Consider the following 25180-nt stretch of genomic DNA (forward strand, 5'->3'; position numbering starts at 1 on the left):
TTATGCAGGGTACAAGGGTCTAGAGAGATGATTTTGAGAATGAGATATAGTCACCAGTTCGGTCTACTGAAGCATGAAATGACGTTAGATTATTGTATGTGGTCTTACCACATTCATACATCTGCCCACAGAAAATGATGGATTGTGTTCATTTGCTTGACTATATTAGCCATATTAATTACTTCATTATACCTGTATATCATGTTGCCTATAGTGTTTTGCATAAATATTTTTGAGGTTTCAATATTTTATTCAAGTTTTATTTTAAGTGATATCATTACAGCACTTGAGCAGGAGGAGCTAATTCTACACAAAATGGAAGATTCTATATGTTCCCATTAAACTGCTAAAAAGTAGAGTGGTAAGGCTATAACAGGAGTCAGTTTAGATCCCTAGTTTTGTTGTGGTGTGATCTTAGTCACCCACTCAACTCAGAGCTGAAGATCCTGGAAGCTCTTTCATACTCTGATATAATGGCAAGAAAGAAAGAAAGATGGAAAGGTGGAAAGAAAAAAGAAAAAAAGAAAGAAAGAGAGAGAGAGGAAGAAAGGAAGAAAGAAAGAAAGAAAGAAAGGAAGGAAGGAAGAAAGGAAAGAAGGAAGAAAATGAAACATGGAGAGAGAGAAAACTGCATCATAACACAAGACAAGGAAAAAGTAAGTCCTGAATGATTGGCTCCATCATGCCTACCTTCTCCACCCTAAAATGGCACAAAAGAAATAGCTAAACACACCCTGGAGATTACCTTTTGTGTAGAACAGGTAACTGATGGGCTAAGATGGGAAGAGATCATGGAGATATGTCTTAAAAAGTCCCTTTCACATAGGTGTGCACATGCTTCCCACCAGTCAGGATTGGGACACCAAGCTCCCATGCTCAGGAAGTCATAATTTCACCTGTGGACTCAATACAGATTTACAAAGGCCCCGCACATTCTCAGCTTCCACTTGTGGTCTGGAATCTCTAGAGGGTTTCCTCCCCAACTCATGTCTACAGCTAAAAGTACCCTTTCTGGAATGGGATTTTTGCTGTACCTCCGAAATGGTAAACACCTTAAAGCTGAGTCATCCTTAGCCTGAACATCTAACGTAGTATTTATCAGTTCTCACATCCTCAATATACAACATTAAAAAGTACACTAAATTCTGAAGGCACTATGCTACAAAATAGTTTAAAATTAACTATTGTACAATATTCATTTATGCTTGGAACTTCAATCCTAGACCAAGCTTTGGCCACTTGCATTCCAGGAAGAGCTGACAGCTTCAGTTTGACACCTGGCTTTAGGATCTGAGTATACCCCAAGCTGATCAGGCTAGAGATGTTCTCCTTGGCTAAAAAGAGGCATCAGGGTCAACTCAATACTTGGCTGCTATTCCAAAGTGAGACTTACTGTTTCCTGCTGTCCAGGCAAGATTGACAGTATCTTCCAACTTCTTGTTCACTTTCTGCTAAGTGGAGCCTCCAAACTCTATCCCATCCTTCACATTAGTATGAAGCTTTAACTCATTATCTTGTAGCTAACTGCTCTGGGTCACCCAGGACTTCGAGATCTCAAAATTCATCTGGTAGCCAGCCAGCTAGGCCTCATAGCCAAATACCAGAGCGCCCCTGATTGAGGGCCAAGAGATGTCAAAGTCAACATCACAGCCCAAGTTGATATGCTTGCTTTTGTACCCTGTCTTGATTTTAGCATTTGCCCCTGAGTGTTACACAAGAAGGATGAATCAAAGGTCAGCTTCAGTACACCCAGCAGCTGGTCTTCCATGGTGATTTCAGAGCATAGGGTGTTGTCTGTGTTCTTCTTCTCTGTAAAGTTCAACCCCTACTCCTTCCATCTGTACTTGGTTTCCAGGCTGTCATTCACTTTGATGGCCTCTGTGTTGGTGGAGCCTGAACTGGTAAATTCCAAACCATTCTCTGACTATATTTTCAAAGTAAGTTTTATTAAAACAAAGTCATAGCCCTTGGTGAAGACATTGATGGCAGACTTGCCAAGATCAGCATATGTGGAAGGCACAGCCATCATCTTGGAGGCAGTGACTGCAGGAGCAGCGGCAGCTGTAGCATTTAGCTTAACAGGTCTTATTAACAAAATCAAACCTAGGGCCAGGTATTGGGATGAATGCTGGAAGATCAGAGAAGCAGAACAAGTCACAGCTTCCTCACCTTGCCAATTCCTCAGCTGATCCTGTTTCCTCAGACTGGGTCCCTCTCAACTGAACTGCTGCTCAAAAGCCTAAAAACTTAACCAGTCAAAAGCTTCTAGTTTCTGGTTTTCATGCCTTATATACCTTTCTGCTTTCTGCCATCACTTCCTGGGATTAAAGGCGTGAGTCACCATGCCTGGCTGTTTCCAGTGTGGCTTTAAACTCAAAACTCTGCCTCCCAAGTGATAGGATTAAAGGTGTGTGCTACCACTGCCTAACCTCTATGTTTAATATTATGACTGTTCTGTTCTCTGACCCCAGATAAGTTTATTAGGGTGCACAATATTTTGGGGAACACAATATCACCACAGGCAGCTGCATCTATGGCTTCATGGAGGAGGCTGGGAGTACAGGGTGGTTTGCATAATTATTTTTAAAAGATATTCACATCTATACATTCAGGAACAATGTTAAAGTAAGTATGTTTTTAAATTTTAATGAGTCAGAAAAAAATGTTTATCCTGTAATATTTTAAGTAAAAGAATTCCAAAGCATCAAGAAAATACAGTCATCAGAAAACACAGAGATTCAGGTGGGAATGAGGTCTACTTGTAAATGTATATAAGTGTATATATGGAATAAATGTAAACTATGAAATAACAGTAGGATGTTGGAAAGCAATACGCTGTTGAATCTAAAGTATGATGAAAGTACTTATTTGACAATACACAGCAGCAGAAACTATGGAATATGATGATAGACTTCAAATGAAGAAGTATTAAAGATAAAATAATTCAAATAATGGCTTTGAAAACACAAAGGCATTTTTCTATTAGAAACAGCAACAGTTTTGTAGCTGGAAGTTTTCCTGTGTCCCTTCCAGTCCTCAGTCGCTCAGACCCAAGTGAACGCACAGAGGCTTATATTAATTAAAACTGCTCAGCCATTAGCTCAGGCTAACTACTGACTAGTTCTTACACTTAAACTTAACCTATTTCTGTTCATCTATATGTCACCATGTGTTCTGTGGCTTTACCTGTGTGCCATTACATGCTGATCCCTGGACACGGGCTGGAGTCTACTGACTCAGCCTTCCTCATCCCAGAATTCTCCTTGTCTGCTTATCCTGCCTATACTTCCTGCCTGGCTACTGGCCAATCAGCATTTTAGTAAACCAGTGCACAAAAGCATTATCCCACAGCATTTCCCCTTTTCTATTTAATTAAAAAGGAAGATTTTTAACTTTAACATAATAAAATTACATATAACAAACAAGAATTGCAGTTACAATATCTAGTCTATTAATTGCTGTGGATATCGCTCTGTATAAATGAAACACTGATTGGCCAGTAGCCAGGCAGGAAGTATAAGCAGGACAAGGAGAGAGGAGAATTCTGAGAAGTGAAAGGCTGAGTCAGAGAGACACTGCCAGTCGCCACCATGACAAGCCAGTTGTAAGGTACCGGTAAGCCACGAGCCACGTAGCAACTTATAGACTAACAGAAATGGGTTAATTTAAGATATAAGAACAGCTAGCAAGAAGCCTGAGCCATTAGACCAAACAGTTTAAATAATGTAAGTGTCTGTGTGTTTATTTTATACGTGGGCTGTCTGACTAACAGGGCTTGGTGGGGGCTGGAGAGCTTCTCTCCAGCTACAATTAATATTTGGCAAAATTAAAGAAAATATTCTATCTATCCTATATTTGTGAGTCTAAAGTTTCATATCTGATTTAACTTTTATCATAGCCAAGGAAAATTATAACTATCTAGTCTTCAAATACATCAAAGACCTCAGAGGGATACAATATTATCTAGTAAACAGGAAGAGAATTGTAAGCAACTTCCAAAAATCTAGACTAACAGAGACAGCTGTCTGCTGGACAGTCATCCAAAGTTCCTCTGTAACCTTTGGGCATTCATCTTCAGCCCATAGGCCTAGTCTATCAGTCATTTTTTTCTCTGCGTATTGTAGAATGTCTGGCAGTTTCTTCAGGGACCTGAAGGACAATTTTGCCTTGCAAAGTTCAGTGGTCATCTTCCTATGGGTCCTGCATGTCCAGTTTGTATGAAATATTGTCAAGCAGTTCAGGCAAGAACAGTTTCTTGCCCAAATGGCTATTTTTGCCAAGAAGAAGAAAAACTCCATATGGAGTGTCTTCAATGCCCATCATCTTCCTTGAAGCAATCAGTGTGCCAGGAGCAGATATGTCTCAAAGTCCAGAAAGTCAAAGTTCTTACATTTTAAATGCCATATTCTATAGCTCTTTGAAGTGTTTGAAGATTACCTACCTAATTGAATTATATCTCTGTATATCTAGAAAACACGACTATAAGTTTGACTATCATAAAAGACTAATTAATAATCTGTATTTCTTAATTATTCATTACAATTTAAATGAGCTGCACAAACAAAATATCTTAAACAAGAGTAGAAATATACATACAACCAATTGGGAACAGATAAGGCCCCATCTCCAGACTGGGCAGAGTAGGTCTCTAGCCCCTAGGCTGCAGAGCACACCCTGTGCCCCTCTCCCAAGCCATTGGAGCCCCAGGGAATAGCTAGCTGCCTCTTCCCCCACCCCCTGACCAAGAAAACAGCCCCCTATGGCACCAGTGAAAACTGGAGACATAAGCCCATGCTGCACTGATTGGGAACAGGTAGGGCCCCATCTCTGGATTGGACAGACCAGGTCCCTAGTCCCTAGGCCCCAGGAGCACACACTGTCCTCCTCTCCCAAGCCATTGGAGCCCCAGAGACTGGCTAGCTGCCTCTTCCCTGACTCGCTCAACAAGAAAACAGCCCTCTATGACACCAGTGAAAACCAGAGACATAAACTATCCTGCACCAATTTGAAACAGAAAAGAGGTCCTACCCTATGTCAATTGGGAATAGCAGTTCCCTGTGGCAGAGCACTCTGGTGCCCATTGGACTAAGATCTGCTTTCTGAGACACAGAACCCATCAGCACTGATTGTGCCATGAGACTGGATTAGATCAAACCAAAAGAGGCTCCCTCAGACACAGATAGCACTTGCATGGAATGGAGAAAGAGATGAGAAGATGCCAGCGCAAAAATACAGTCAACAACATAAAGACCAATATGGCACCATCAGAACCTAGTGGTGTCACACCAGCAAGACCTGAACATCCCAAAGCAGAAGAAGCAGAAGAAACAGACCTTAAAAATGACCTTAAGAAGATGATAACAGCCTTTAAAGAGGAAATGAAAACCACCCTTAAAGAATTTGAAGAAAAGACAAACAAAAAATTGGAAGAAATCAACAAATCTCTAAAAGAAAGCCAAGAAAAAGCAATTAAACAGGTAAATGAAAAAGTCCAAGATTTGAAAACTGAAATAGAGGCAATAAAGACATGAACTGAGAGAATGCTGGAAATGGAAAATCTGAGTAAATGAACAGGAATTGCAGATGCAAGCATAACCAACAGAATGCATGAGATTGAAGAGAGAATTTCTGGCATTGAAGATACAATAGAGAAAATAGATTCATCAATCTAAGAAAACACTACAGCCAAAAAGTCATAACACAAAATGTCTGGGAAATTTGGGTCATGAAAAGACCAAACCTAAGAATAATAGGGATAGAAGAAGGAGAAGAATACCAACTCAAAAGTACAGAAAATATATTCAACAAAACCATAGAAGAAAACCTTCCCAACTTAAAGAAGGAAATGCCTATGAAGGTACAAGAAGCTTACAGAACACCAAATAGACTGGATCTAAAAAAAAAAGACCACTCACCACATAATAATCAAACCACTAAACATAGAGAATAAAGAAAAAATATTAAGAGCTGCAAAGGAAAAAGGTCAAGTAACATATAAAGGTAGAACCATAAGAATAACACCTGACTTCTCAATAGAGACTCTGAAAGCTAGAAGGTCCTGGACAGATATTATGCAGACACTAAGAGACCATGGATGCCAACCCAGACTATTATATCCAGCAAAACTCTCAATCACCATGGATGGAGTAAACAAAATAGTCCATGATAAAACTAGATTTAAACAATACCTATCCACAAACCTAGCCTTACAGAAAGCACTGGAAGGAAAATACAACCTAAGGAAGTTAGATACACCCATGAAAATACAGGGAATAGATAATCTCACACCAACAAATACCAAAGAAGGGAAACACACAACACTACCACCAAAAAATAACAAGAATTAACAATCACCGATCATTAATATCCACTAATATCAATAGTCTCAATTTGCCTATAAAAAGATACAGGCTGACAGAATGGATACCAAAACAGGATCCATCCTTTTGCTGTATACAAGAAACACAATTCAACTTTAAAGAGAGAAACTACTTCAGAGTAAAAGGCTGGGAAAAGACTTTCCAATCAAATGGACTTAAAAAGCAAGCTGTAACTATCCTAATATCTAATAAAATAGACTTCAAACTAAAATCAATCAAAGGAGATCAGGAAGGACATTACATACTTATCACAGGGAAAATCCACCAAGATGAAGTCTCAGTTCTGAACACTTATGCCCCAAATACAAGGGCACCAACATTTGTAAAAAAAAAAAAAAAAAAGTAAAAATAAAAATTACTAAAGCTTAAGTCACACATCAAATCCCACACACTAGTAAAGGGAGATTTCAACACCCCACTCTCACCACTGGATAGATCTGCCAGACTGAAATGTAACAGAGAAATAAGGGACCTAACAGAAGTTATGACTCAAATGGACTTAATAGATATCTACAGAGCATTCTACCCTAAAACAAAAGGTCAAGGAAGAAATAAAGAAAGAAATTAAAAATTTCCTAGAATTCAATGAAAATGAAAGCACAACAGATTCAAACTTATGGGACACTATAAAAGCAGTGCTAAGAGGAAAATTCATAGCACTAAATATCCACATAAAGAAGTTGGAGAAATCTCACACTAGTGACTTAACAGCACACCTGAAAGCTCTAGAAAAAAAGGAAGCAAACTCACCCAGGAGGAATTGATGCCAAGAAATAATCAAATTGAGTGCTGAAATCAATGAAATAGAAACAAAGAGAATAATACAAAGAATCAATAAAATAAAGAGTTGGTTCTTTGAAAAAACCAACAAGGTAGACAAGCCCTTATCCAAATTAACCAAAAGGGAGAGAGAAAGCATCCAAATCAACAAAATCAGAAATGAAAAGGGAGATATAACAACAGACAATGAAGGAATCCAGAGAATCATCAGGTCATACTTCAAAAATCTGTACTCCACAAAATTGGAAAATCTAAAAGAAATGGACAATTTTCTGGATAGGTTCCACATACCTAAATTAAATCAAGACCAGATAAACTATTCAAATCGGTCAATAACCCCTAAGGAAATAGAAACACTCATTAAAAGTCTCCCAACCAAAAAAAGTCTAGGACCGAATGGTTTCAGTGCAGAATTCTATCAAAACTTCAAAGAAGACCTAATTCCAATACTCTTCAAACTGTTCTACACAAGAGAAACAGAAGGAACTTTACCAAATTCTTTTTATGAGGCTACAGTTATCCCGATACCCAAACCACACAAAGATGCAACAAAGAAAGAGAATTACAGACCAATCTCCCTCATGAACATTGATGCAAAAATACTCAATAAAATATTGGCAAACTGACTCCAAGAACACATCAAAAAAATTATCCACCCTGATCAAGTAGACTTCATCCTAGAGATGCAAGGATGGTTCAACATACGAAAATCTGTCAATGTAATACACCATATAAACAAACTGAAAGAAAAAAACACATGATCATTTCATTAGATACTGAAAAGGCCTTTGACAAAATCCCATAGTCCTTCATAATAAAGGTCTTGGAGAGATCAGGAGTACAGGAACATACCAAAATATAATAAAGGCAATTTACAGTAAGCCAACAGCCAACATCAAATTAAATGGAGAGAAACTAAAAGTGATTCTACCAAAATCAGGAACAAGACAAGGCTATTAGCTCTCCCCATATTTATTCAATATAGTACTTGAAGTTCTAGCTAGAGCAATAAGACAACAAACGGAGATCAAGTGGATATAAATCAGAAAGGAAGAAGTCAAACTTTCACTATTTACAGATGATATGTTGTATAGATAAATGACCCCAAAAATTCTACCAGGGATCTCCTACAGCTGAAAAACACTTTCACTGATGTGGCAGGATACAAGGTTAACTCAAAAAAATCAGTAGCCCTCCTATGCCCAAATGATAAACAGGCTAAGAAAGAAATCAGAGAAACATCACCCTTTACAATAGCCACAAATAATATAAAATACATTGGGGTAACTCTAACTAAGCAAGTGAAAGACCTTTATGACAAGAACTTTAAGTCTCTGAAGAAAGAAATTGAAGAATATATCAGAAAATGGAAAGATCTCACATGCTCATGGATAGTAGGATTAATATAGTAAAAATGGCAATCTTACCAAAAGCAATCCACAGATTTAATGCAATTCCCATCAAAATCCCAACACAATTCTCCACAGACCTGGAAAGAACGATACTCAACTCCATATAGAAAAACAAAAAAAACAGGGTAGCTGAAAGAATCTTTTACAACAAAGCAACCTCTGGAGGCATCACGGTCCCTGACTTCAAGCTCTACTATAGAGTTACAATAATAAAAACAGCTTGGTACTGGCATAAAAACCAACATGTGGACCAATGGAATCAAACTGAAGACCCTGACATTAATCCACACACTTACGAACACTTAATTTTTGACAAAGAAGCCAAAACTGTACAATGGAAAAAAAGAAAGCATTTTCAACAAATGGTGCTGGCATAACTAGATGTCAACATGCAGAGGATTGCAAGTAGATCCATATTTGTCACCATGTACATAACTTAAGTACAAGTGGATCAAAGACCTCAACATCAATCCAGTTACTCTGAACCTGATAGAAGAGAAAGTAGGAAGTAGTCTGGAACGCATTGGCACTGGAGATCACTTCCTAAATATAACACCAGTAGCACAGACACTGAGAGCAACAATTAATAAATGGGACCTCTTGAAACTGAGAAGCTTTTGTAGGGCAAAGGACACGGTCAATAAAAAAAAACGACAGCCTACAGAATGGGAAAAGATCTTCACCAACCCCACATCTGACAGAGGGCTGATCTCCAGAATATATAAAGAACTCAAGAAACTAGACATCAAAATACCTAACAGTCCAATTAAGAAACAGGCTACAGAGCTAAACAGAGAATTCTCAACAGAAGAATTTCAAATGGCCAAAAGATATTTAAGGAATTTCTCAACATCCTTAGTCATCAAGGAAATGCAAATCAAAATGTCTCTGAGGTACCATCTTACACCTGTCAGAATGGCTAAGATCAAAAACACTGAAGACAGCTTATGTTGGAAAGGATGTGGAGAAAGGAAACACTCCTACACTGTTAGTGGGAATGCAAACTGGTACAGCCACTTTGGAAATCAGTATGGCGGTTTCTCAGAAAATTGAGAATTAATCTTCCTCAAGATCCAGATATACTACTCTTGGGCATATATCCAAGGAATGCTCAATCATACCACAAGGACACATGCTCAACTGTGTTCATAGCAGCACTATTTGAAATAGCAGAAGCTGGAAACAACCTAGATGCCCTTCAACTGAAGAATGGACTAAGAATATGTGGTACATATACACAATGGAGTACTACTCAGCAGAGAAAAACAATGACATCATGAGGTTTGCAGGTAAATAGATGGAACTAGAAAATATCATCCTGAGTGAGGTAACTCAGACTCAAAAGGACAAACATGGTATGTACTCACTCATAAGTGGATACTAGATATAAAGCAAAGGATAACCAGACTGCAACCCACAGCTCCAGGGAGGCTAGCTAGTAAGGACGTCCCTAGGAAGGACTCATGGATTACCCAGTGATGGAAAAATGGATGAGATCTACATGAGCAAAGCGGGGGTGGGGGTGGGGGATAATGGAGGGCAAGGGACAGGGGTCGAGAGCTTAGAGAAGCAGGAGATTCGAGCTGGAATGGGAACAGAGTGGGAGAGCAAGGAAAGAGATACTGTGATAAATGAAGAGACCATGGAAATAGGGAGAAACAGAGTACTAGGGATGTTCCCAGGAATCCACAAGGATGACTCCACCAAAGACTACTGGCAACAGTTGAGAGGGTGCCTGATCTGGCATAATCTGGTGATCAGATGGCTGAATACCCTAAATGTCATCATAGAACCCTCATCCAGTGACTGATGGAAGCAGATACAGAGATCCATGGCTGGGTCCCAGGCAGAGCTCCAGGAGTTCAATGGATGAGAGAGAGGAGGGATTCTATGAGCAAGGGATATTGAGACCATGACTGGAAAAAGTACAGAGACAACTAGCCAAACTATTGTAAATGCATGAACTGTGGACCAATAGCTGAGAAGCCGCCATGGTACTGCAATAGGCCCTCTGGTTAAGTGAGACAGTTGTTTAGCTTGAAATGTATAGGAGGCCCCCCAGGCAGTGGGATTGGGCCCTCTTCCTAGTATATGAGCCAGCTTTTTGGAACCCAGTGCCTATGGTGAGAGACTTTGCACAGCCTTGGTGCAGGAAGGAGGGGCTTGGACTTGCCTCAACTGAATGTACCAGGCTCTGCTGACTCCCCATGGGAGAACTTGCCTTGGAGAAGATGGGAATCGGGGGTGGGTTGGGGGAGAAGGCTGGGGGATAAGAGGGGGAGGACAGGGGAATCTGTGGTTGGTATGTAAAATGAATAGAAAATCTCTTAATAAGAAAATATTTATAAAAAATAAATACGCATACAGTATAACAAAATTAACTTTAAATTTGTATTAATAAACTAAAACCTATACCAATGTAAAACATTTTAAACAAGTTGTTCTTTAAAAGTAGGTTCAACAATCCATCCTTTTATCCTATCATATCTATATTCTGCATTTCCATATCATATCCCCCTTTTCTTCTTTTAGAAAGATATTGATTATGACTAATAACAATTTGTTACCAACAACCTAAACAAAGACAAACATCTGTAATCTATTTTTGGGGAATGTAAGAGCAGTTTTCTAGGCTACTTCCTGCTGATAGAGGGTGCTGTATTGTTTTGGGGATCCTGAGAAAATTAAGAATTATAGTTAAGTCCTGACTGGAATAGTCTGTGAGGCTGCATTGTCTGAGCCAGTTGCCTGGAAACTGTTCTGGATGTAGGATCATCTGGGCCATGGTGTCATTGGAGACCTTTCAGGGGGTCTTGGCTGGTCAAACCATATGAGCCTGGAAGCAATTCATAGGTCCTCATCTTCTGTTGAAACAAAAGCAGAACCTCTTTTCCAAAGCAACGTATCCTTATACATAGATTTTGAAATCAAGATATCTTTAAAAAATACATATTGATTTAACTTAGCAACTTGTATAATCAAATGTCTCTCTGCAGTTAAAAATCCAAAGACAATATAATCCAGACTCTCTGTGTAATATCTATGGTTTATTTTTATATTACCTTTACTGTCTATTTAAAGATTTTATTTTTTAAAACTATCTCTTTATGTAACTGTCTATATTCATTTTCTTCTCTCTTCCAAGCCTACGTACATTTTAACATACACTGTAAACTGCTTAATGTCTTATTCTATCTGAATCTGTCTTACTGTGAATCTATTGCTTTAAACTGTAGAATGACTAGGACTGAAATGGCATCTTTAGCTACTGACTCTGCCCACCTCAGTTTTCCAACATGGTAGTGGTATGTTTACCACCAGCTTTGGCTCTGGAAGACATGTGTACCACCAACTCTCCAAAGCAGTGGGTCTATGCCACTATTAAAGCTGCATGTAACCCAGAAACTTTTTTTTTTTTTTGTCGGTATTAGCAAAGGTTAAATCCACCAGGCAACATAATATGCAGCTTGGAGATACCTCTGTGTACTGTGGCGGGAATCCACCATGCTGCAAGTCAAGCCCATGTGCCACAAACCCGCCATAGAGTACCTCAAGCACACAAGCTGCAGCTGCCCTGAGAGAGACAACTAGGAAGCTGTTTGTAGCTCCATTTTAGAATCTTTTTATTTTTTAAAGCTTTCTCAGGTTTTAGGTGGAAACTCTTGCTCCACATTGGGCAGCCGTTTGTAGCTGAAAGTTTTCCTGTGTCCCACCTGGTCCACAGCAGCTCAGACCCAAGTAAACACACAGAGGCTTATATTAATTAAAACTGCTCTGCCATCAGCTCAGGCCTACCACTGACTAGCTCTTACATTTAAACTCAGCCCATTTCTGTTAATCTATATGTCACCACATTTTCTGTGGCTTTACTTGTGTGTCATTATATGCTGCTCCCTGGATGGCAGGCTGGTGTCTCCTGACTCAACCTTCATCTTCCCAAAATTCTCCTTGTCTGCTTATCCCACCTATACTTCCTGCCTGGCTACTGGCCAATCAGCATTTTAGTAAACCAGTATACAAAAGCATTATCCCACAGCACAGTTCTAAATATAGCTTTTTGTATGTTGCAGCTTCATAAACATGCAATGTAAAATGGGTGCAAAAAGAAAGGAAAAGGTAAATTCACAGAGAAATAGACAAATGATGCTATTAAAACAAAGAAGAGAGCATAAAAGAAAGAAGAGGATATAAAGGGTTTTATAAGATAATGACCAATTTAATAAAGTGTAGCCAAGGATATTGAACAGTACTTTATCCAAAACAACAGAATACACATCATTTATAGTACATATGAGACACACACTCAAATTATAAGATGGGACATAAACACATGTTAATTTATAAAACTGTTTAGAGACTTTTCCTCACTAGAAAACGCTATCAACTGGAAAAAAAACAGGTAATTTCTAATTTTGCAATGGTTTGATAATAAAACAACATAATTCTAAATAGCTATCTATTTAAAGGAAAACAATCGCAAAGAAACCGTGCTATTCATTTTTATGTTGCTTTGATATGAACTATGTCACAGGCAACTTAGAGAAGAAATTGTATTTGATTTACAGTTCCAGAAATACAAGAGCCCACCATGGCAGAGAAGCAGGTGTTACAACAGGAACAAGATGCTAAGGCCTCACATCTAAAGCATATCAGGAAGTAGTGGTGGTGAACAGGAAGTAGGAAAAGTCTTTTTTTTTTTCAAATCTAAATAAAAGCCTGCTCTCAGTGATGTATTTCCTCCAGCAGGCCTCACAACCTAAATGTCTCCAAAGAGTGCAGCCAATAGGGGACCAAGTGTTCAAATGCTACATTGTGGGTTACACTTAAGATTCAAGTGACCAAAGAGAGTAGAGGGTATTTTATACTGAAGAATCTTCATATGGTGTCTCAGAATTTGTTGAATGGACATAAAGCACTGCTTAGAGGGGAAAATATAGTGTTAAATATACTACTTAGAAATGAATAAAACATAAAAATTGAGAAAAGAGAAATAAAGAAAGAAATTAATATATATGCAATGTGATATAAAAAGCTAAAAAATGACTGTTATAAATGATATAACTATTACAAGAGTATCCATAAAAATAAGATATTGCAAGTTAGGAATAACAAGGAAGAATGTTGATAAGATTACCACAGACATTACAGACAAGACAGAGTCAAGAGAAGGATATTAAGCCATTGGAGGTGTCAATTTCCAAAAGGAAATATTTATTTATTTATTTGTTTGTCTGTTTTCATTTTTTGTTTTGTTTTTGTGACAGGGTTCCTCTGTATAGCTCTGGCTGTTGTGGAACTTGCTCTGTAGACCAGGATGGCCTTCAACTCAGATCTGCCTTCCTCTGCCTCCCAAGTGCTGAGATTAAAGGCATGCACCACCACCACCCTGCAAGTTTGTATTTTGTTTTGTTTTCTTGTTTTTTTAATTCAAATGACTAACACTAAAAATAATTAAAACTCAAATAGTTCTATTTATTAAATAAATTCAGTCAATGATATGATTTTAAACAGTTCAACCATTGAAATCTCTCTATTTAAACAGGAAAGGGGGAGAGTAGTGACATTTAATGATGCACAAATGTATTTGAGGAGATTGAACATGCAATTAGGTGTCACAGCTACTATTGCAATAAAGTAAAAATGTCTCCAATCCATCAAAGAATAACTATGGTAAAAAGCTCTATCACAGATCCTATTTATTGAATGAAAGGAGTCCTTTTCAGCTTGAAAATATAATAGATGGAGATGAATGAATGTGCAGCAATCCATCTAAGTTCCACAAAGAACCAAGGGTCTGCCAGTGGCTTACAGAAATAAAATTTAAAAGGCAGAAATAAAATTGTCAGTTTTTTAAAAAAAGATATCATTATTCATAGAAAGAAATAAAAAAGATTTGCAAGAAAATCTTAGAGTTAGTAGCTGACATTGGTAAGGTAGCAACACACTAGCATCCCATGTACCAGCAAGCAAAGTAAAAAAAGCAGTTCACTTCCAACAATTCAAAAGCTTGGAGCTCAGTGGAATCTGTGTAAGGTTCCTACAGTGCACAGCAGTTAGTATTTTTGATAGATACACTTTAAGATTTGAATTAGTTGATATTTGTTCATCGCTTAAAATAGGGAATATGTTATAGGTGTCAGTTCTACTTAATTGATACATATCTGTGTGTTTGCACACACTACTTGTGTGTAAGTATGCAAATTTCAATGAGTGCATAGAAATTGATGAGCTGACTCTGAATTTTTTATGAAAAACAGAGGAGCAAGAACAACAATGTCAATCTTAGAGAACAGCTTCGAGTACTTGCACTACCAGATACAGAGATTTATTTTAATACTATGATAATTATTCAGTGTTGTGGTTGTACAAAGAGAAAAAATAAATCAAAAGAACAGAAGAGAATCCATAAATAAGCTTACATATAGATTTATTTGGTGATTATATCTGTCATATATTCTGCTTAACAAATTATCTCCAGACTTAGAGGCAAAACAGCAAGCATTTATCATCTCATATTGTCTCTGTTAGCAACTCTAGCAGCCTCGCTGGGTAGCTCTGGCTCATGGTCTACCATGTTCTGCAGTCCAGCTGTTAGCTGTGGGGTACTGTAGCAGCTTCCAAGCTCACTCAGGTGGCTTTTGGTGAGAGGCTTCCTGTTCAATCTAGCATGGGCCTCTCCATAGGCTTCCAGAGCAGCTGGTTACTTCAGCAAATACTGGTAGGAAAAAGAAAAGACTAAAAAGAGAACACTCATAATAGAAGCATGGTCTTTCATAGCTTAATACCAGAGATGACATACTGTCCTTTCCTGTGAATGTTATCAGTGTCCCAGAAACACTCAATACAGTGTGCAAGCGACTACACAGTGGGAATATCTGAAGGTGACAGTCTGGGGGCTATTTTTGGGGCTGACTACCTCAGAGGTGACAGTGGTGGTTTAGTTAAGTATGGAAGAATACTCTTTTTGAAAAATAATATCTGAGCAATTTGGCATTCTTTTGGAAATGAAGAAATCTTGGTCATATGTCACATAACACACCAAAAAAATTGTCATCATTAGTGCAAAAGGCAACACAAGAAAGTTTCAGGGGGCCTTAAAGAAGTTCTGACACAGTAAGGGTGTTGCTTCCACAGTGAGGGTGGTATTGTGTTCTGGGGTCTTTTGAAAACAAAATGCATAAAATTATCACTTAATGAACAATAAAAGGCTTTTTCAGTCAAGGGAATCATGACGAATGCAAAGTGAGATGGCACATCATGGAAAACCAGCTATAGTTTAAAGAAGGCCCAGAAAGAAGCAGAAGAGGTTAAGAAAAAAGCAAGTGGTTTGTCACAATGTTGTCCATGTGAATGAAGAATGTTCTCTGAAAGCCCAACTCTCATGAACTGACCCTAAGGACAGCGCTATTGGTGAGCAGAAGAAACTTTGAGAGGGGTTGGACCTAGTGGAAAGTTCCTGGATTACTGGCAATGTGCCCTCAAACAGGTCACAGGATCTCAGCCCTTTAGTTTCTCTTTTACTCCTGTCCTCATAGTGCAAGTACCACCCTCACTGAGTAAGCACCACCGTCTCTGTGAGTACCACCCTTGCTGTGGGAGCACCACCTTCCTGGTGAGTATCAGCCTCACTGTGGGAGCACCACCTTCACTGTGAGTACCACCCTCACTGTGGGAGCATCACCTTCACAGTGAGTATCACCCTCACCCTCACTGAGTAAGCACCACCTTCACTGTGAGTACCACCCTCACTGTGGAAGCACCACCCTAACTGTAGGAGTACCACCTTCCCTGTGGAAACACCACCCCACTGTGAGAGTACCACCCTCACTGGGTAAAGCACCACCCTCACTGTGGGAGAACCACCTTCACTATGGGGGGATCATCCTCACTGTGGGAGGAGCACCTTTATAAGCAATTGATTATTTTTCATTGAGTACAATTTTTGGTATGTATCGACTTGATCATCCACAGTTGCTTAACATCACACATTTCAAACTTCAATTATTTTTATTAAACTTGCCATGATCTACATTACTGCTGATTCTCATCTACTTCAAAAGTGTGGTAAACTTTGCAATGTGTCCTGAATTCATTCTGGGTTATAGATATCAAGGATATCATGGACTTGAAAGAGACAACCAGAACAAATCAAGATTTACCAGACAGTTTAAGATTTTTGGAAATTTACATACATAATTTCCTTTTTATAGTTTTTCTCTATTAGTCACTTCTGTTTAGAAGTATGTAGATCTTCAGAGGCCTCATTAAAACAGAAATCTCTGCTTCAATTATTTATGGATACAACACATCTCTTTTTATCATTTATTTAAGCAAAGAACTCAATAATTTAAAAGGGATACTTTAAAACAAACAAAAGGAAGAAAAATAGGGCAGTAAAGATTCTAACTGCATGAAAACAAAATTTAAAAATGTAAAGAAAATCATGATACATATAATGATAGTAGTATCAAGTCATTCTCTGCAATCCTAGAAGATTCACAACTAAAAAATTGGTGAGAACATTTTCAACACATATCACAAATTAAAAAACTAAAGCTTCACTATTTAAAGAGCTTTATTTCTTGAATTAAAAAGTTTGATTAATTATCAATGCTTAATGGCAAACTACTTTTCCCTCTTGTTAGTTTTTTTTCCAATTTCAAGTCTACCCATGGAAGTCCCTTTTTAGTCTTAGCAGGTATTGGTCTACTATTTTAAGAGGGCCAAGCATTTAGACAAAGAACATTTGAAATCTGATGGTGCAAGCATAGTCAGAGCTGCTAAGACCCGTGATAGGACATCCTTGCTTTGTCACAAGCCCTCTTCTAAACTCAGTTGACTATGGAAACTTTCCTGCTAGTACAAACCTCTTTTCTACCAGTCTAGCAGAACCAGAATTCAAACTGTTTAGCTGAGAAGCCTAAATTTTTCATGGTAAAATGATAGCTTATGACTGTTAATCATTTCTAGACCTGTTAGAAAACTCAGCCATGACCTCAAGCCTACACTTCTCTGTAGATCATATTGCTGGTGGAAACACTCCAGCTTGGAGAACTCAGACTTGAGCTCAGTCTCTCATTCCCAAGGAACAAACAATACAAACATTACTGCCTTTATGTTAACTATTCCTCAAGATATTTGGTGGGAATTAAGAGCAACATTAACATTTTCATACAGTAGAGGGAAAAAAAAACCCAACTTTGAAATTCAATACTCACCATAATGGTCCAGGAGTCAGTCTACTGACAGAAATATTTCACACGTCACAGGCTATTTGGATTATTCAATGAGCATCTTAGTGTGCATACATGTTGTTGTATATGTACTTGCATGCACATATATACATGAAAAGATACTATGAAAATTTTAACAAACATCAGCAGATATTGGCATGCTTATATTAGGATATCTGAAGTTTATTTCTTAAAGATTGTGTATTTCCTAAACTTTGTGCCAAGAACCTATGTCCTATGTAAATAAGACAATAAAAATGAAAGATATATTAGCTGTTAAAGTTCTAACCCCATTCCATTCATCTGTGAATACCATCAGGAAAACACTTTTAAATTTTTCTTTGTTTAATTTTATTTAAATTAATTTCAAAGCTTGAAATGATAGTGCATACCTCAAATCTCAGCACTGGGGAGGCAGAGACAGAAGGATCTCTGTGAGTCCAAAGCATGACTGTTCTACATAGCAAGTTTCACATCCACCAATGCTAAATAGTGAAACCTTGTACCTTATCTAATGTGCAGTTGGCAAACACTTTCCCATTCTGTAGGCTGCTTCTTTGCTCCCATGATGCCCAGTTATCAAGTAATCCCATATGAGAGTTCCTGGGGTTATTTTCTGCACTGTTAGACTCCTGTGCAGAAAGTTCTTGCCAGTTCCTACACATTAAAATATTGTGAAAGTATTTCATTCCATTATAAAAGGAGTAAAAGAGGTCCATTTCATCACAAAATATGTTAGGGCCAAAACGACTTGTCTGTAGCCTGAGATTATCCTTGCAATGTCCATTTCCTCAGACCAACACTTTGCTATATGACTTTAAATAGTGTGACCCTTAAAAATTGAATTATGGCAGAAGATAAACTTTGACTTTCAATCTAGCAGTACATATGGAAGCTGGTGCTTGTGAGCCATGATATTTTGCTAATAAATGGGGAAAAATCAAGAAAATGACAAGCCCAAATACCTACAAAATATAGCTTTTTTTTTTTTTTTTTTTTTTGAGACAGGGATTCTCTGTGTAGTTTTGGTGCCTGTCTTGGATCTCACTCTGTAGACCAGGCTGGCCTCAAACTCACAGAGATCCACCTGGCTCTGCTTCCCAAGTGCTGGGATTAAAGGAGTGCACCACCGCCTCCCGGCAGCTTAATTTTCAATAAGCAAATGGGTATATATGGTTTCTACTGTAGATGTTTCCAGTAAACTTTCAGCATAACAAAATGTTACTTTACATGACAGATTAACTATGAAAATATTATTACTTATTTCCTAGCAGCAGTTTATTATCTTTAAATAACTAGTATTGGTACAATAAGAAGAACTCAGGTTTTCTGGTCTACTATCTATTGCCTTTTCTCTATGCAATATCAAGTTTTTCAGAAATATTTATTTCAACATATGGACTGCACAATAAACTGAAATAACAGTTCAAATTAATAAGAGACTAAAATTACATCTTTTATGTATAAAAATTCAATACAAGGATCCTACAACCAGAAAATTTTGTAGCAAGTGAGTTGTAACTTAGAAAACTGAGCATCACTGGTACAGTGGCATTTCGGGTGTTCTTTATCTGCCATTTGCTGGAGAGACTTCCTTGCCCAAAAAAGAAGATTTGAACCTGGGAATCTACTGACATCATGAGCTCTCTGTCTACTCAAGCTCATGAATCCTACTTTGCCTATGTCTGCTTTACTTTATCAAAAACCAGCTTCTCTTGTCAGTAGGGTATTCCAATAGTCCTAGTTTGAAATTTTTGAAATTCCCATCAAGAGCAGAGTAAGTCTCTGAAATTACCAAATATTTACTTCAATTCATTGGCTCTCAGTGTATTCTAAGTACATCTCTAAACCAATCCTCACAGAGAACATAAGACACTAATCAACTTAGAATAAATGATATACTTGGGAGATAGAGGTAGAAGTAATTTCATCAAAACACATAGACAACAGGTGAAATATATATATATATATATATTTCCGTATGAGATGCTGAATAATTTTGTCAGAAGAAATGGTTACTGATATACCATGTTGATGAACCATCCATTTTTAATTTCTTTTATTTTTGAGATTATAATATAATTACACCATTTCCACCTTCCATTTCATACTCATAAGTAAGTATAGTCTAACCCACATCAAGGAAACTTCTCTTTGCAACAGAAAGAGACCATTACAGAAAACTACGACCAATCAAAATGCAGAGTTATGGAGCCCAGTACAGTACCAATATATTCATCTACAATAAAACACCCACACCTAATGCTAAAGGATCACTGTGGAAAAGGGGGTGGAAGGTTAAGAGATAGAGGAATGGGGAGTTGTCTGTGTGATTTTGTCTTCTAGAAATGTCAGAAGGTATACTTATAAAGTCTCACCAAAATGTGAATCTTACAAATGCCTGAAAGTGAGCTGAACAAGGGCAGAAAGTAGAGATGTTCAAGTAGACAGAAGAAAGCTTACAAAGCCTCAGTCCTATACAAAGAACTATGCAACCACCTATTTGCATCCTTGAAATGAGAGTTTGTTTGCTTAAATTGTCACATAAAAATGACACAGTGGAAGCAAGAGCTGTATATATCCTTGAGTCTGTAAGTATACCAAAACAATTAGTACTTAGATGTGGCGTGGTGCAGTTTCCAAATTAAAATATTTATCTTACAGTTCAACCATTTTATTCATCAATTTTCATAAACCTGAGAACAAAATAATCATATGAATTTGAATTGTATTTAATATAAACATTTAAAGATGCAGGAAAATTCCCTTAGGAATCAACAGCAAACCTGACGTGCTCCTTTTAGACAGTACTCCCCCATTTCCTCATGTGTTTAAGCTCCTTCTGTAACCAGAGAATTATAGCTAAATGAGAAGCTGTTTCCTGACACAATATGAAATGAATACTTCATATTTTTCAGCTTTTTCCAACTCTTGGAAAAATTCAACCTGACAGTCTTTAAAACACAATACACGACTATGGGAAAATACATTAAATTATGTTGTGGAAGAACTTAGCTACCACAGCTAATATTTGTTTATAATTGAGTTTTGTATTTCTCATGTAAAATGTTGCAGAGAACACAATGCAAAATATGTTGACGTGTTAAGTGGGAGTGAGAGTGTTCACAACATTAATGTGAAAGCTCTGCCTCCTGACGAAGAAACCTCAGGGCTTTTCTGTAAGCAAACACAATAGCTCACAACATCCTCCTCCTTTTTATTTCTCTTCTCTTCTCTTTTCCGTTAGGCACAAGATTCATTGACACTTTTTATAATGCCTCCTTCTGTCAAGGTGTCCCTTTGCCATTCCACACGGTTTTGTCCATCTCTAAATCTTTATTTAAGCTTTTCTCCAGTGGCATCTTTTATCTACTGAGATAACCAACTCCTTTTATCTCTGGGACACTCATATGAAGGACTTAAGAAAAAGCAGAGTGGTGTGGGCAAGCAGGATAGAATAGCCTTGCCCTGCAGAGGATTCTCGTTTTTATTTTATTCTGTTACACGTGTGGGGAAACTTAAAAAGGTATTTTAACATTCTGCTGCCTCCTCTGCTCTTCTGCCACTACTAAGTGACTTTATGCATTTCCTAAGGTGAAGAAAAAAAAATACACAGCAGAACCATGCTTTGTTTCACAAATAATCTCCAGTTCAAGAGTCTTAGATCACCACAAAGCAGTTATCTGAATCATTTCAGAAATTGCTCTTGAGTACACATTGAGGCCTTAATAACGCAACTGAATGATGGCTGAAGTGTTTTTCCCTAAGGTCACAGCATTCTCCTTTCAGCATTCAAAGCTTCTTATCCTTGCTTGTAAATGAAACTTAGAATCCTGCCAAGTTTTCCTTCATCAGCCACCATGGTTTCTAATTATTACCTAGTCTGTCTGAACGGTATCTGTCATTATGGATCAATGCAATGGAGTTTCACTAGAAACTTAAGCATCTGAGCTGGAGACACCCCTTGAATGGTTTGCTGTCAGTGTGACACCTCCTCAAGTAATCTTTCTTCAATTTACTGTTTTATTTGTATTTGAAAGTTAATATCCTTATCTTCCACAAATCTTGAATTTAGGACATAGTAAAATCAACCCTGGCTGTCCCAACACTCTTAACACTCTTGCCTGGCCTCTCTGTGCATCTGCATGTATGACAGTGGAGAATGAATATCCTCTCCTCTCAGGGTTGATGGGGAGATGTATAATGGGAACTTAAATACTGTAACCGAATGTGCACAGAGCACTGTCTCACTCACAGTAGCCGTTTAATAGATGGTGCTGGATGCTGTTATACTCAGGTTATTGAATGAGTTCTAAAGCTCCTTACATCTTAATAAAAAGAATGTATATTTCTTCATTTCTCGAGTTTGAAGCACATGCCAGTGTGGAATATCTTTTTCTTTGGCAAACTCTGAGAAATAAAGATAATTTACCAGATGATCTTTAGAGAAAGATATAGGACAATACAATGGACTGGATAGTCCTTGTATTAGAGTCCCATCATGGTTCTTCCAAAGTGCCATAGTTTTAATGACTAAAATAACACAAATACTTTATAATACTGCAGATCAGAAGTGCAGCACAGGCCTTACTTTGCTAACAACAGGTGTTGGTGTAGATGCCTTTCTCCTGAGTCCTATAGGCCTTGTAGAAGAAACTGTTTCCTTATTCATGTACATTGTTGGCTGTTTTTTAGTCTCTCAGATTGTCAGTGAGGTGACAATCAAAGCTTTGAGGAGGAGCCAGGTTTCCTTTGGTCAGAATTCTCATTTTTCCAACTTTGGAAGCAATGACTTTTGGTCATGGATCCATGCTATCAATCTCTTTTGACACTTTCACTAAACTCTATGATGCCTGTTTTAAGGCATCTTTCTACTTTCTACTTTTAAGGACCTATATGGTTAAATTATGCCCAGAAGATGTATTCACGGGTCCTAAAAAAATTGCAGGGTGAACATCTCTGGTGGAGTGATGATGACACCAACTCTCTTGTCCCTCACTGGACTTTATTGCTGCATTCATTCTTTTCCAGCTTCATCTTCTGTGCTAATTTTATTTCCTTTGTGCCTCATCTGTGCTTTGGATATGCTTGGAGAGCTTTATAAACTTTACTAAAGTCAACAACAGGCTGTTTCAGAATTCCTAGAGATGAAGAGAGTTGCTTTACTTTCAATTCTGTCATAATATATTATTTATACTTCTGTTAAAAGTTTGTTTTTTTTAAAGAAAATCTAATATTACACAACTCAAAACACAGCTTCATGTCTTTGAGGTGACTGATAAAAAACATAGGGGAAGAGTGTTTTTCCTCAGTGTTGTCTGTAAACTGGAAACACTAGCTAAAATGGGACCAAGACAGAGATTAAAAAACATAGTTTTATGGTTGAGCAACTTTGGGTATATGCCCAGGAGTGGTATTGCTGGGTCTTGAGGTAGGTGGATTCCCAATTTTCTGAGATACTGCGATACTGATTTCCAGAGTGGCTCTACATGATTGCATTCCCATCAGCAGTAAAGGAGTGTTCCTCTTTCTCCACATCTTCTCCAACATAAGCTGTTGTCTGTATTTTTTATCTTAGCCATTCTGGCAGGTATAAGATGGTATTTCAGAGTCATTTCGATTTGCATTTCTCTGATGGCTAAGGATGTTGCATTTCCTTAAATGTCTTTCGGCCATTTGAGATTCTTCTGTTGAGAATTCTCTAGCTCTGTAGCCCATTTTTAATTGAATTATTTGATATTTTGTTGTCTAGTTTCTTGAGATCTTTATATATTTTAGAGATCAGGCCTCTATTTGATGTGGGGTTGGTAAATATCTTTTCCCATTCTGTAGGTTGCCTTTTTGTGTTATTGACAGTGTCCTTCACCTTACAGAAGCTTCTCAGTTTCAAGAGGCCTTATTAATTGTTGCTCTCAGTGCCTGTGCTACTGTTGTTAGTTATATTTAGGAAGTGGTCTCCTGGGCCAATGCATTCAAGGCTATTTCCTACTTTCTCTTCTATGAGATTCAGTGTAACTGGATTTATGTTGAGGTCTTTGATCCATTTAGACTTGAGTTTTTTGCATGGAAATAGATATGGATCTATTTACATTCTTCTTCATGTAGATATCCAGTTATGCCAGGACCATTTGTTGAAGATGCGTTCTTTTTTCCATTGTATAATTTTGGCTTTTTTTTTTTGTCAAAAATCAGGTATTTGTAGCTATGTGGATTAATGTCAGGGTCTTCAATTTGATTCCATTGATGAATGTGTCTGGGTTTTTTTTTTCCTGGTGGGCAACCATGTATTTATTGTGTTTGGGAGGCAAAGTAAGTGAGAAACCCCAGCAGAACAAAGATTGGGTACAGTCCAGAGTTCCTGGTGAAGACCAGGAGGGTCTCTGTTTTGCCCATCAGAGAACAAGAGAGGGGGCTCAATAGATCATTCCCTTTGTTTCTCCATGGGGCTTCTTGAGCTTCTCAAAGTTCTTCAGGATGATGTCATATAACAGAGCATAAGTATTACGGATCTCCATTACCATCAGATGGATGTCCTGGTACTCTGCCTCGTCCACCTCATGCACCAGCTGCCAATAATCACCCACATGGGGCTGTTTGGCTGCTTTGGCTACTGCATCACCCCTCTCTGAGAAGTACTTTGAGATTTGAGTGTGGAAGCCCTCCAGCTTGGTATGAAGACTGGTCATCAGTTCAAACACCTTCTCTTAGACAGCCACTCCAAAATTATTTCCACCCTCTATCTGAGGTATTTGTAGTTGCAACCAGGTAGTGACCAGACTGAGTTTCTCAATGACATCCTTGCTCTCAGGCTTTAGGTGCTGCAGAAGGTCCATGATCTTCTCATTGCAGTTCACTGCGCCACAGGGAGGATTTTTGTCTTCATCTTCCCTTTTCTTCTTCTCATCCTTCTCTTCCTTTTCCTGCTGTTTCTTCTGCTCCTCCTTCTCTTTCTCCTTGACTGGATCAGGGACTGGGATGTCCAATGGAGCCTTTACATTGCTCAGGTTGGCTTCATTGAGAGCTGGCTCCTTTAAGAATACATCCAGCTCTGAGATCTTCTTGGGAAAATAGCTCCCAAGCAGATTTTCTGTCTTGCTACACAGGTCTTCAAGAAACACATCCCTCCTGGCTTGGGTTTCAGGATGTACCCTCAGTGTGGCCATGGTCAGATCGGGGATTGGGGGGCCTGAGCACTGCACAAGGAGCCTGGAGTGGGCAGCTGGAAGGGAAAGTGAAAGCAGACCTTGAAACCTCCACGGCCTTCCTTGATTTGGGGAGTGGAGGCCAATGTGTCTGTTTTTATGCCAATACCAAGCTGTTTTTATTTTTATAGCTCTATAGTAGAGCTTGAAGTCAGGAATGGTGATACCTCTGG

The 25180-nt window shown here is 38.2% G+C and overlaps 2 pseudogenes; both read right to left on the minus strand.

Annotated features, from left to right (window-relative positions):
- Nucleotides 1–1199: 1199 nt before the first annotated feature.
- LOC128097770 (voltage-dependent anion-selective channel protein 1-like) lies at nt 1200–2026 on the minus strand (annotated as a pseudogene).
- Nucleotides 2027–24218: 22192 nt separating this feature from the next.
- On the minus strand, nt 24219–24968 carry LOC128097790 (proteasome activator complex subunit 1-like; annotated as a pseudogene).
- Between the last annotated feature and the right edge of the window lie 212 nt (nt 24969–25180).

The sequence above is a fragment of the Peromyscus californicus genome, unplaced genomic scaffold, assembly GCF_007827085.1.
Source record: "Peromyscus californicus insignis strain IS unplaced genomic scaffold, ASM782708v3 Scaffold_5__1_contigs__length_169319896, whole genome shotgun sequence".
Classification (NCBI taxonomy): domain Eukaryota; kingdom Metazoa; phylum Chordata; class Mammalia; order Rodentia; family Cricetidae; genus Peromyscus; species Peromyscus californicus.